The sequence below is a fragment of the Pelodiscus sinensis genome, chromosome 9 (genome assembly GCF_049634645.1).
Source record: "Pelodiscus sinensis isolate JC-2024 chromosome 9, ASM4963464v1, whole genome shotgun sequence".
Classification (NCBI taxonomy): domain Eukaryota; kingdom Metazoa; phylum Chordata; order Testudines; family Trionychidae; genus Pelodiscus; species Pelodiscus sinensis.
In genome coordinates, this window is record NC_134719.1 from 20,443,778 (window position 1) to 20,457,169 (window position 13,392).

Sequence of the window (13,392 nt, forward strand, 5' to 3'; positions counted from 1 at the left end):
GCATGACCAGAGGAATGGTGCACCCACCCACAAGAAGCAGCGCGATCCTGGCCATGCTGGCTAGATGCCCCACCTGCACTCATCTAGCACTGGCCCTGCCAAGCAGGTAGAGCAGCAGCAAGGGAGCAGGGAGCCATGCCAGCTGCGCTGCCCACCATGATTCCAGAAGGTAATTTCTATAAAACCTTTATTACTGTATAGATTGTTGTATATTATAATAAAATCATTTTAACAATCAGTGTTTCCACTCAAAGTTTTCATTAACCTCTCTGATGCATACTCCTTGCATGACTATTTTGAACTCCTTTATATTTAAAAAATCGAGGTCCACATTTACAAAAAAAGCACCCCACAAAGAAATTCCTGTGTACAGGCCTGCTGTCTGTTAGAGGTTCATAGAATCATAGAATAATAGGACTGGAAGGGACCTCAAGAGGTCATCGAGTCCTCAAGGCAGGACCAAGCTCCGTCTACACCATCCCTGACAGATGTCTATCTAACCTGTTCTTAAATATCTCCAGAGAGGGAGATTCCACCACCTCCCTTGGCAATTTATTCCAATATTTGACCACCCTGACAGGAGGATTTATAGCCTTTCTTGAGGGACTGGAGGGAGTGAGGCAGCAGCAAAGGTGTAGGGTTTAGAGGAATGTGGGGAGAAAGCAGTAAGGACCTCCATGGGGATACAAGGAGGGAGGAAGCTCTGAGAGGAGGATGACCAGGAGCTCCTTAGGGGGTGAAGGAAACAGCAGTGATGGAAGGTGGGAAGCTGGAGGACACAGTGAGAGGAAGAAGCAGCAGCTTGGTGAAGAGTAGGACCCATGAAGGGTGGTGGTGACCGAGAGTGAGAGGAAGCAAGCAGTGGCCATGTGAGGGGTGCACAGGTGGCACTGGCCAGTGGGGGACTAGGCAGGGAGGTGTGCGTGAGGAGGAGCTAGAGGGCGGGAAGCAGCCTATGTGGGGAAGGAGAGATGTGTCTGAGGGATGATGGGGGGAGCAGCGTATGTGGAGGGAGGAGAAGATAGTAGGAGGGGACCGACTGTGGAAGGATGCAACAGGTCCGGGGGAGGGCAGTGGCTGGAGTGCAGAATCCTGGCCGAGCTGGGGAGGGCGGGGTGCCCTGCCAGGATTTGGGGGGTTGGCCATATGGTAGAGATAGTCCTGATGCAGGCGGGTTTATAGCCTTTGGGGGTGCGGGGGGGGGGCCGTGCTTCTACCGGCGCAGCCTCGGGCGAAAGGCGCGCGAAGAGGCGGACGCAGCCTGCTCGTTAGAGCAGCGGCAGCCTCTCGAGCTCTGACGCGGATGGTGTGGGGGCGGGAGGGGCTGGCGGCGGCGGCGGCTGCTGAACGCCGGGGCTTCTCCCGTTGACTCAGCCCTGGCAGGAGGCGGCTGCCGCCCGTGCACCTCCTGCGCCGGAGAGCCGGCTCCGGGCACTGCTCCCTCGAGCCGGCCGGCGCCTGCTGCTTGGCTCGCTCCTGCCGGGTCCCGCAGCCCGCCCGGGGAAGCGCCGTTCGCGCGTTATCGCCTCTCGCTGCCTCTGCGCGGCCCCCGGCCTGCCCACCTCTGTCGGTGTCCAGCCGCGGCGGCCCCCGGCGGCGTTGTGGCAAGCGGGGGAGGGGACAGGTTGGCGGGAGCAGCCACATGCCTCTCCCCGCCCGCCCGCAATGACTGCACCTGTGCGTGAATGAAGCTGCTGCACTGAGGCGGGGCGGGAAAGACTCGCCGCGGCTCTGAGGGAATCGTCTTCTTGCGGGTCGCAGCCTCCCCCCGCCCCTTCTGCAAGCGGGAGCCGGAGCGGATCTCCCCGCACGCCCTTGTGGAGGCCCGCGTCCGCACCCCCCACTGACAGGTACCGTGGGGAGGGGGCGGCCCGGCCCCCCCCCTCCTCCGCGCTTCCCAGGGATTTATTGGATGAAGATTTTTATTCTTTATTTTATTTATTTTTGGGTCGCTGGCCGCTCTGTGGGGTGGGAGAGGAGAGAGACTCCAGCGGACACGCTGCCTGTGCCACAGCGCTTCCCTCGCGCGACTCTTCGCCTCGTGGAGACACATCCAGCTGTTCATCTGAAGGGCACGTACATCATGGTCTAGCGGGGGATCTCCCGCCACAAAGCGCCCCCTCCCCTTTTCTCTTTCTCCTTCCCCCCGCCCCCTCCTAACGGTGGACCCCGATACCTTAGGAATAACCATCCCCGCGGGTTGTCTCGGGGCAGCGGAGACCGATGGACTGTTACTCCGCTCTGCAATGTGAGTATGAGCCTGCCTTGGAGGAAGGGGCAGCCGCCGTGCTCCCCTTGTAGCGGCGTGTGGGTTGGGGGGTGGAGGGGCGGGAGCGTGGATGTACCAGGGAAGCGCCAGCAGCAGCGCGCTACGCTCCAGACTCTTGCATGGGCAGCGGGGAACCTGGAGGGAGCAGCTCCCTTCGCTGCTCGCTGGATGTGCTGCCGGCAGCGGGGATGGAGGGATGGAAGGGAAGCGGTTTCCTTTGGGGGCCATGGTACCAGATGAAATTGTGTCAGGAAAGGAGCGATTCTATGACTGCAAAGAATGGCTGTGAAGACCTCATCTGTGCAGCCCCTGTACCGCTTTACTCCCCTCCGCCCCAAAACACATGTGCAGGGAACCGGGAGAGAATTGAAGGGACGGTCCTGCTCCCGAGCGGGGTTGCTCTTGTGGGCTCAGATGTGGAAAGAAAATGCTGGGCAGTCTCTTGAAGGGGAGGAGGGCGGGGGCGGAGAGGGGCGTCAATGGAATCTCTTCCCTACCCGCAGTCACCGCTGACACTTGTGGAGAGGGAAATTTGCTGCTGCTCTCCAAGCCTCTTTTCTTCAGAACCTGCTTGATCGTGACTGTGGGAGACGAGATTTATTGAGCACATTCTTGTTTGAAGAAGGAAAGGGAATTTTTATATTTTTCAGGGCATAAAAGGTCCATTTTCAGTGATTCTAAATTCCATCAGTGATTTCGCCCACCAAAGCTCATGATACTTATATATATAATTTGTTAATCTCTAGGTGCCACAGAACTGCTGGTTGTTTCTAAATTTCATGTATCCCAACTGCCTATGTGTTCCATGGGCAAAAGCTGATGAGCTCCATGTAAAATTTCACTGCTGCTTCCTTCTGTTTCCATGCCTAGTTAGAGGACAGGGCATTTATTTTAGTACTATGCCAGAAGAATAGAGTGGGAGGAGAAAAAGCAAAAATGACAGCACAATCAGGTGGGTTTTTTTAAATAAGGAAATTGCCTTACATTGGTGATCACATATGTGATGTCAGGAACCTCAAGGAGTCTGAAGTCCTATTTCAAAGAGAGCCCTTTTTGTAGTTGCAGTGGTGTGAAAATGTGTGTGGGGGGTTAATATAAAATTGTTTAATATATATTGACATTTCAATATTTTGACTTGGTCACAATGAAATAAATCTTTATCACCCACCAGTGTCTTTCCTCATTCCACCAATTAAATCATTTTCTGAAACCAGAGCAACATGATTCTTGATTCGGGTACCTCTTCTTTAGGAACATCAGTAAAGAGATTGACTTCTTGATTCCTTCTGAATCAGAATTCTAACCTAATGCTCACAACAGTATGCTTGTGGTTGTGCAAAATTTAGGTAAAGATACTGGGGGGAGGAGGCTGACCTAGGGCTAATTTACATCACTATAACTTCATTAGGGCAAATATGTCCCTGTGTAACTCTGTTAGTTACATTGGGGAAATGCACTTGGCTCAGTGAATACTGTAACATCAGGGAAGAATTTGGCCCATGAGTTAGTCCTAAGGTACACCTGGCTAAATAAGATCAGAATAAATCCCTGAGGGGCTTGTAAGCTCTCTGTAGGCCTTTACCACAGACTGTAATAATTGGTTCAGTATTCCCAGTGTTCCTACTAAGGAATTAAGGGTAAAGGGCTATTAAAGCCAACTTTCTGGACACAGTTAGATGCATTATTGAGTGTATTATAATGAAAGCAAACCATTTGGTACCTGAATCAGGGAAGACACTGGGAATTATTTTGTTGGATCAAGCCTATGAATATACAGTGTAGATATCTTTTTTCTTACTCAGTGTGCATTTTAAAAGGGTAAAGAAATGTATATTTGTGGCAAAGGTGTGTTTTCATTGTCATCACCTCTTGACCTTATGAAATAAGATATTATGCTCAGCAATCCCCCTGTAAAGGTGTGTGCCCTTTCCAATTTTCACATCTTATCTCTTGCTGAATCTCTAATGATTGTGATGAAATCATTTTGAAATACTAATATTACTGTCTTTCGAGAAAGATAGGCTTTATTTATTTCCTATATGGCTTGACTTTCCTCATCTCTATTCTAAAGCAATAGTGTCTTTAAACAGTAACCAGTCTGAGGAAGCTTGATGTGTTCAGGATATTAGCTGATTGGTTTCTTATAATTCCAAGAGGTTGAAAATAAGTATGTACCAAAACTTATTACTATTAAAATCTGTAGCAAAACACCACTGATTTCTCTGGGAGCAGGATAACCCTAATGTTGGTTCAATGGGCCTAGCTCTCTAATACTGGCATAACTCCACTGGCTTCAATGAGGCAGAGGGAAGATTCCTATTTTACCCTGGGGTAAATGAAAGCAGAATCAGACTTTTGTTATATTTTAAGGAGTAGTCAGATTGAGTTGGTTATTTTTCTCTGAGGTCAGGCTACTGAAAGGTATTGACAACAGTGAAGGTATTGTTTCATTTCCTGAGGTGAGGGAGATAGGTAGCATTTTTATCTTGGCATTTTTAACATGCCTGTTCCCATAGCAAAATGCTTAGTTCTCTTATCCTATGACTTTCAAGCTAAAAAGCATTACTCAGTTTTATTCCTATTTTTTAATCTGAACTGTTCTGAATAGTTTTAATGTGGATAAAATTGTAATCTGAATTATAAATTGCATTTAATGTCAGTGTTACATGATCGGACAAGGAAAGTAACTTGCAAAGGCTAGCTATGTGAGTATTGGCTTTATGCATGGATTAATCTGGAATTCAACAAGAGATGTATACTTACCATGGTAACCACTACATCAAATGTTTAAATATATACTGCTTCAGAAATAGCAGTACCTTCTTAAAGAAATACAAACACTAGCATATCTTAATAAATTTAAGGGAATAAAGTGTCTTAAAAAACTGATCAATTTTCTCAAATGTTACGCTTAATTTTCTTATAAATAAATTTGATTTCACACTAGTTTTTTAAATTTTCTTTTGATGAAAAGGAAAGGGAAAAGTGGAGTAATGCATTTTTCCTTCATGCGATTCCAACAAAAGGAAGCAACTTTGTTTTCAAACATATCCTTTATTTTAAGATTTGAATGAATTTAAGTTGTTGACCATGTAATCAAATTCTTGATATGCACAAAGGTAGTTCTTTTTCTAATTATAACAATTACTGGAAATCTCTTTGTAGATCCATTTGAGTTTTCACCTTTGCTGACACAGTAAAACTTGTTTTTGTTTTGTTTTGTTTTTTGTTTTTAAACTATGCAATCATCCGTTCTTAACTGTGCAACATCTTAGATGTTTGTGTGTCTTTTTTAAGCTGGGCACAATCTTAAATTGAATTTAATGTGCATGAATTTTCATTTGTGTCTTCTTTCTGGAATAATTTATTTCATCAGTTGATGTCCGTGGTAACTTCTTAGAAAGTGTAGGCATACAATGTGAACCATTATATAACAAATAATGACTAATATAACGGATTGTCTTCTAACTTCATGCTTTGATTGTAGAGAACTGAACTATTCTAAGCATGTTACAATAATTAGTCTGTATTATGTATGGTTATGATTCCATAAGAAGATGTTACCAATGTTTGAGCAAAGGTAATAAGCAACATTGTGACTCGTTGGCCCCTAAAAATCTAGAACAACTAATTATTTGTAGAACACTTATTAATGTACTGATCCATTTATATGAGACCTTTACATGAAGTGTGGCATTAATGTGCATATTCTCTTGAAAGCCTCCATTTCTGTTTAAAACCACAATCTCAGCTCCAGTGGGAAATTAACAGACCTTGTAGTGCCTTATCTGCACAAAGGAGTGGGGGAAGAGAGCAAGAGTGTGCATGTGCACATGCTAGAGAAAGGTAAAATACTCTGTTAAAGGAAGGAACTGCAGTATATTGATTATAATAATGCCAGAGTGGTTGGATAAATACATAGGTAGAGCAGTCATCCCCTCTTTCTTCATCAAGTTGACAGAACCCTTCAACAAGGGCACATAGGATGTTGACTATCACAGGTCCTCTGATGCTGGCCCTACCCTAATTCAACTCATCCTACATGTTACAGCAGAGTAAACATCATTAGCAAGACTCTGTCCCACACAGAAGGAGCTCGTCTACACTGGCCCCTTTTCCGGAAGGGGCATGTTAATTTCAGCTATCGTAGTAGGGAAATCCGCGGGGGATTTAAATATCCCCCGCGGAATTTAAATAAAAATGTCCGCCGCTTTTTTCCGGCTTTTAGAAAAGCCGGAAAAGAGCGTCTACACTGGCCCCGATCCTCCGGAAAAAGCGCCCTTTTCCGGAGGCTCTTATTCCTTCAAAGTAGGAATAAGAGCCTCCGGAAAAGGGCGCTTTTTCCGGAGGATCGGGGCCAGTGTAGACGCTCTTTTCCGGCTTTTCTAAAAGCCGGAAAAAAGCGGCGGACATTTTTATTTAAATTCCGCGGGGGATATTTAAATCCCCCGCGGATTTCCCTACTACGATAGCTGAAATTAACATGCCCCTTCCGGAAAAGGGGCCAGTGTAGACATAGCCCAGATGTGCATCCTTTGCATGGCTTCTCCATATTTGGTAGCAGCACTACACTGATGCACTTGTCTATGGCAGAATTTGGCCTGTACTAGAAAAGATAGTGTGGAAGCCATTACAAAGTTACTTGCCAATAGTTTTTGGGGGAACTACCAGTCTTCCATTGTTCTTTTTAAAAGGATAGCTGTTATCTTTGTGGTAACATATGGCAAACAGTGAATCTTTGATAGCATTTACATGAATTCAATTTGTGATTAAATTCAGTTTAAGACCGTTCGGTTTAAAACAAGACACATACACAAATCATCCAAGATGTTGCACACTTAAGAATGGATGTTTGCATGGTTTTAAAAGAAAATAATAATAATAAAAAACAAACAAGTTTTACAAGCCTAGTGTCAGCAAAGGTTGAAAACGCAGTGGGTCATTGGAGTCTGCCATGTTAATTAATATTAAATATTATTTTACTTCTAAATAAAACATTTTATTGATCCTGTAGACCATCACAGCTACATGATGATGATCTGTTATCCAAGTATATAAGTCGTCTTTAATATGCATATTGGTAGCCATACACATTGTAATAGATTTTAAAATATGTGTATTAAATGACACTTTAAACTTTTTGGGGTCTTTGAAGCCCAAACTAGAAATATAGATATTGTATTAAGATTTGCTTAAAAATTTGTGTAAGGCCATTTTATACCATTGGTTTTAATATATCAGCCCACCAGTGATGCCAATAGGAGGGGAGTACACACATTGATTTTTAAGGTACTTCGTAGTCCTTCTTTCACAGTATATTGGCATGATGCACTAGATCAGTTCCTTTGAAAAAAATTTCAGAACAGTAAGTTGTGTAAAAATTGCATTTTCTGCTTATGCATTAGCTTCCTGATAACTGAAAATTCATAGTGTTTTAATGTACATGTTGATGTTGTACTTACATGTATTTGAGTATCATCCATCTAAATCCATCTATCTTACCCATTATCAAGATAGCTTCCCTACTTATCACCTCTAATACCATTAACTCACAAACATCCCACTCTCCCCACCTCTAATATCATCAATTCACAGACACTTACCTTCCTTCCTTCCCCTCCCCCCCCCCCCCCCCCCGCATCCCCCTCCTGTTCTGAAATGTGATTTGTCCTTTTCATATGTGTTCATTTTTTTTTAATTGTATCCTTTGGTATATATGGTTGTGACTATTTTCTTCCACTATTTGATCTGAGGAAGTGGGTCTGGCCCACAAAAGCTCATCATCTAATAAACCATCTTGTTAGTCTTTAAAGTGCTACATTGTCCTGCATTTTTCTCCATCTAAATGTGTGAGCAAAGGTTAAAAACAGAAGTAAAGTGATCAGCAGGGGTAAGGTGGAGAGGAATGAATAGACAGTGGTGAAATGTACTTACTGGAACTTCATATATGAGTACAATATCCCATCATTGAGGAGGAGCTACCATAAGCAAATAAGCAATTTTTTATAAGTAGGAACAGAATTATGGATGTAAAAACCCATAGATATTAGTACTGATGGGTAAGGTCATGAAAAAGGACCCATCGCCAGCAATATATATATATTTTTTACTACATCTGAGAAGTGCATTTCCTATATTCTAATTATTGCAATACGCTGGCTGAATTGAACTAAGGACAATATTGTGTGAATGAAAGATGACTGGGAAAGAAGGCTGCTTCAGCATTTTGATGCAAAAGAGAAGGTTAGAGATAGGGTGGTGCTTATAGAAAGTATCAGAAGAGAAAGCTTTTTCTTTCAAGAAAGGGCAATGAGTGAATGCCTGGAAATATCTGACTCTTGTCTTGAAGATTTAACTAAAGCAGTATGATTGATGTAAAGTGCTAATTATTTTCCTAAGGTGCTCAAATTGTAAAAGGTGCTCATGAAATTTCCAGTGCTTTTTTCCCCCTTCGTTTCATATCAGAAAATATGGTGTGAAATGCAAATAGATCATTCTTGCTTAGATTGCTGCAGCTGTATAATTTGGGGTTTTAAAACATGCATTTTAAATACTTAAATTCACAAACTTGGAAATTCAAAGGAAAATATGACTTACTGCATTCTGCCCAGTTGTTGTAAAGTCTGAATAACTCCATTGATTTTTGTAGCAGTTATTCTGTCTTCTGTCTTCAGCTCATGTAATTGAGACTTTTCTCACAGGGTACATCTAAACTACATGGCTCTGTCGACAAAGTCATGTAGATTAGTGTACTCGAAAAAGGGAAATGAAGCATCGATTTAAATCATCTCCACTTCATTTACATCAAAATGATTGCTGCTGTGCTGATCAGCTGTTTGGCGGCACAGCACAGTAGTCTGGACGCTCCACGGTCAACAAGAGAAGCCCTTGTCGACCGCCCCGGTAAACTTCATTCCACGAGGCATAACGGGGCGGTCAACAAGGGCTTTCCACAGACTACCACACTGTGCCTCCAAACAGCTGATCGGCACAGCGTGGCAGCCATTTTGATGTAAATGAAGTGGCGATTATTTAAATCGCCGCTTCATTTTCTTATGTCTAGAAAACTAATCTACATGGCTCCATCTATGGAGCCATGTAGTCTAGACATACCCCCAGAGGCAAAAATCAAAGGCAGAGGATAATATTTTACTTAGAACTTCATTCTACTTTGATCTGTCTATATTTCAGCTTACAGTCTGATCTGTTAAAAATTTACTTAAATACATGTTTTTTGTTTGGGTGGTTTTTCCTACTACTATCTTTAATTGTATTAGCATTTTGGTGAATTCAAATGGCATATTTGACATTTGGAAGAAATGTTGCATGCCAGAAGTTATTAAAGAATATTATTTAATCAAGTATTATGTTAAAGAAACAAAATATTATTACATACCTTTAATAAAACTGTACTATGAGAAATTATTATGGTATGTTAGCAACTAGAGAATCCAGTGATGAGTAGGTTACTATTTTTGAAGGTATCAAATGGGACTCCTAATAAGAGAGAGCAGCTGCTTAAAGAATTAATATTCTAAATAAGTGAGACAGACAAAGAGAGGGAGAGGGAGAGGGAATGTAATATCCCCTTTTTGAAAATGAACTGAATCACAGTTTAAAGGTCTGATCAAGCCCATTGATGTTGATGGAATTCTCCCTGTTGACCTCAGTATACTTTGTCTCAGCCCCTTAAGTGACTTACTTTAGGTCATTTAGGAAGTGTGTGACAGAGGCAGGAACTGAACCCATATAATATTCAATTAAGTGTTTTAGCTCTATGACCAATTTCCCTTTCCACAAAATTGCTCTCTCCCTTTCTTTGTGTGTATGATCCTTAGTTCAAACCTACTTCTTTAGCTCACTGTAGTTGACCTCTAATGTTCTCTCTTTTTCTTACCTCAGTTTATTCTCAATTTAAAAAAATCAGGGAAGTTTCAAGAACTATATATTCTATATCTTGCCTGACCCTAGCTTTCCTGTTTTCATTATGTTTGTCTAATTTAGAATGAAAGCTCTTCAGTCAGGGACTATTTTCATGTGTAAAAGACCTTGCAAACATTAGGGGCATGTCTATACTTACTGGAAGATCAATGCTCTAGAGGTCGATTTTCTGGCGTTCAATTTAGCGGGTCTAGTATAGACCCCTAAATTGAATGCTAGGAGCAACACCTGCTGTCATCAAGTATTCCTCCTTTTGCAAGGAGTAAGGGAAGCTGACAGGAGAGTTTGCTCCGGTCAGCCTCTCGCAGTATGGATGCCACCAAGTTTCAGCGTACCTTATTTAATTATTGACCTACTTAATAATTAAATAATAAAAGGGGAGTTTGTTGTATTATAGAAGAAAGACATAGGTACCTACCTAGTTATAAAGACAGTCTTGGAGGCTGGAGTAGTTGAAAATACTGATTGCTTAAGTTAAGAATAATGAAGAGGGAGAAACTTGCCTTTTTACTTCATGGTAAGCCGATTTCATATTATAGTTAGCATGAAATCTGCTGATCTTATGAAGCAGGTGACAGAATTTTATTTTTCCCCTTTGTATTTAATTTTGACTCTGTGCCTGATAATCTCTATTGTTCCTGTGATATGCATTTCCACTCTTTTGAGCATAATCAAAATGTAACTTTCATTACAATAAAAATGATTAAATTTGAAAAGAAGCTGAGTATTAAATTGGTGGTTTTCAACAGTTTTCCAATCTGTGAGGTGTTTTTTGCTTAATGAAAGGTTTTTATTCATGCCAGCATTTCAGCCTAATGTTCTAGGGCTTGTGGGTGTTAGGGAACAGAACATATTTCTGTGTCTGTGAATATGATCCCACACATTTTTTTTTCACATTCCTTATACGGTAAGAGGGTTTTTTTCATGTCCATGAATGTTCTCTACTGCAGCTACTTTGCAGTTTAATATTTTTGTTGCGCGGTGTGCTACATGTTTGTTATGAATAAGATGTGAAATGTTCTTTGTGTTTTTGCTATAGAAAATAGCTTATAATATAACCTACTTAATCATATATATTGTACAGACTACTGTCATTGGGAGAAATAATGCTCAGATACCAATACGCATTGCCACCTACATTTAAATCACTAAGGGAGCCCTCTAGTTACCAACTGGTCTTGAATTGTGACTCTCATCTACTTTTTTCTTTCTAGCTCAGAGGTCCAGCCTCTTTGACATTTCAAAATTGTGGTCTCTTGACCATACGGCCAATTGAGTACTGGAAGACAAACTAAGATTTGTGTACATCTTGATAAAGTGACATATTGCGTGACTTGTTGCCTTGTGTAATACCAGAAACTTTGTTGTCATGTCAGACAGTATGTCTGGTGAAGTAAATGACTGATATGTTAGAGAGACACGACAGGTGTTACTATAGAGAACTTTTTTCTGGGTGTCTGGTTGGTGAGTCTTGCCCACATGCTCAGGGTTCAGCTGATTGCCATATTTGGGGTCAGGAAGGAGTTTTCCTCTAGGGTAGATTGGCAGAGGCCCTGGAGGTTTTTCGCCTTCCTCTGTAGCATGGGGCACGGGTCACTTGCAGGAGGTTTCTCTGCATCCTGGGGTCTTTAAACCAGCGTTTGAGGACTTCAATATCTGAGATATAGGTGAGTAGTGGGTGGGTGAGGTTCTGTGGCCTGCATTGTGCAGGGGGTCAGACTAGGTTATCATAATGGTCCCTTCTGACCTTAAAGTCTATGAGGTGAAGTTGTATCTTTTATTGGAACAACTAGTGTTTTGAGATGATATATAGTGAGCGCTGACTCAAGAAAGAGATAATTGACTGTAGTAATATGAAGAGCATATCACTGAGGATGAAGCATTCTTTAGGTTTATTCATGGGGAAATAATCAAGAGTAAAGAGTTGAGACTAACGAGAAAAGTATACGTAGTGTGTCAGAAAAAAACCCGGATGTTGAGATGTACAGAAGTTGTCTAAATTATGTCTAGGTATTTCTGAGACATTATAACTAGAATATGGACAAAACACTGGAACTGTCGGGGGTGCACTAAATGATGTGATTCTACAGTGATTTTACCCTTTCTTTCTATGATTTTATAACTTCTTACATGTCATGTGAAAACGTTTTAATTATTGTAATCAGTCTCGGAGGTAACCATGTTAGTCTATATCTGCAAAAAAAAAAAAAAGAGTCTGGTGGCACATTCGAGAGTAAGGTCATGCTTACACAGCAGGGCTTAACTTGACATAAGCTATGCAAATTGAGCAACGTCAATTGCATAGCTTATTTCAAAATTGGGAGTATCTACACAGCACTTATTTTGAAAAAGAGCACTCTTCCTCCGACTTCCCTTGCTTTTCATATAATGAGGGTTACAGGAGTCAGAGTAAGAAGTCCTCCAGCTTGAAATTATTTCAATATTATTTCAAAATAATTGCCTGCTGTGTAGATGCAAACTAAGTTATTTTGAAATAATGCTAGTTATTTCAAAATAATGTTGCTGTGTAGACGTACTCTAACAGATTTATTAGTGTACAAGCTTTTGTGGTACTTGGTTAGCCAGTTACCCGGTAAGCATTATTTATCTGCATGCTTACCCAGGTAATCAGTTAATCAGCACCTCGCCCAGCTGGGGTGCGGGTCCCCCCTCACCTGTGGTGAAGTTCAGCAAACCCGGTAGGGATGTTAAATATTGGTTAATTGAATAATCAATTAAACTCATGAATTCTCATCAGTTACTTGATTATTCCATAGTCCCCAAAGATGGGACAAGTAGCCAATGTGCTTCAGCCCCACTCCCAAAGAGTCCTCTGCCATTCTGCACTGCTGCCTCTGTAGCATAGGCAACAGCGTGGGGTGCCAGGTGGGAGCTGGTCAGTTTAAAAACCAGCTCCCCTCGCAGATCAGGTGCTCATTGCTCTGTGCTGCTGCCTCTGATACAGACGCAGCAGCATAGAGTGGTAGCAGCCCCTGTCCGGAGGGTGGAGATGGAGCTCCCAGACCCTTTGAAAGCTGAACTGAGCTGGGCTGCCTGCAAGCCTGGCTCCTAATACACTTTAAATGCAGAGCCGTAGCGGGGGTAGGTCCCAGACCCAGTGAGAGACAGGAATGAGCTGGGCTTCTGGCCAGCCTGCTAAAAAATGTACTAGCAATTGGGGG

At 42.4% G+C, this 13,392-nt stretch overlaps 1 protein-coding gene across 2 annotated transcripts in view; it reads left to right on the forward strand.

Moving 5' to 3' along the window:
• The first annotated feature begins 1,286 nt into the window (after positions 1-1,286).
• The window catches only part of LRRC7 (leucine rich repeat containing 7), a 399,545-nt gene continuing 387,439 nt past the window's right edge, over positions 1,287-13,392 (forward strand). For both annotated transcript variants that reach the window (XM_075936231.1, XM_075936230.1), the window contains exon 1: positions 1,287-2,248. The gene's annotated coding sequence lies outside the window, so the exon portion shown is untranslated. The remainder of the gene's footprint in view (positions 2,249-13,392) is intronic.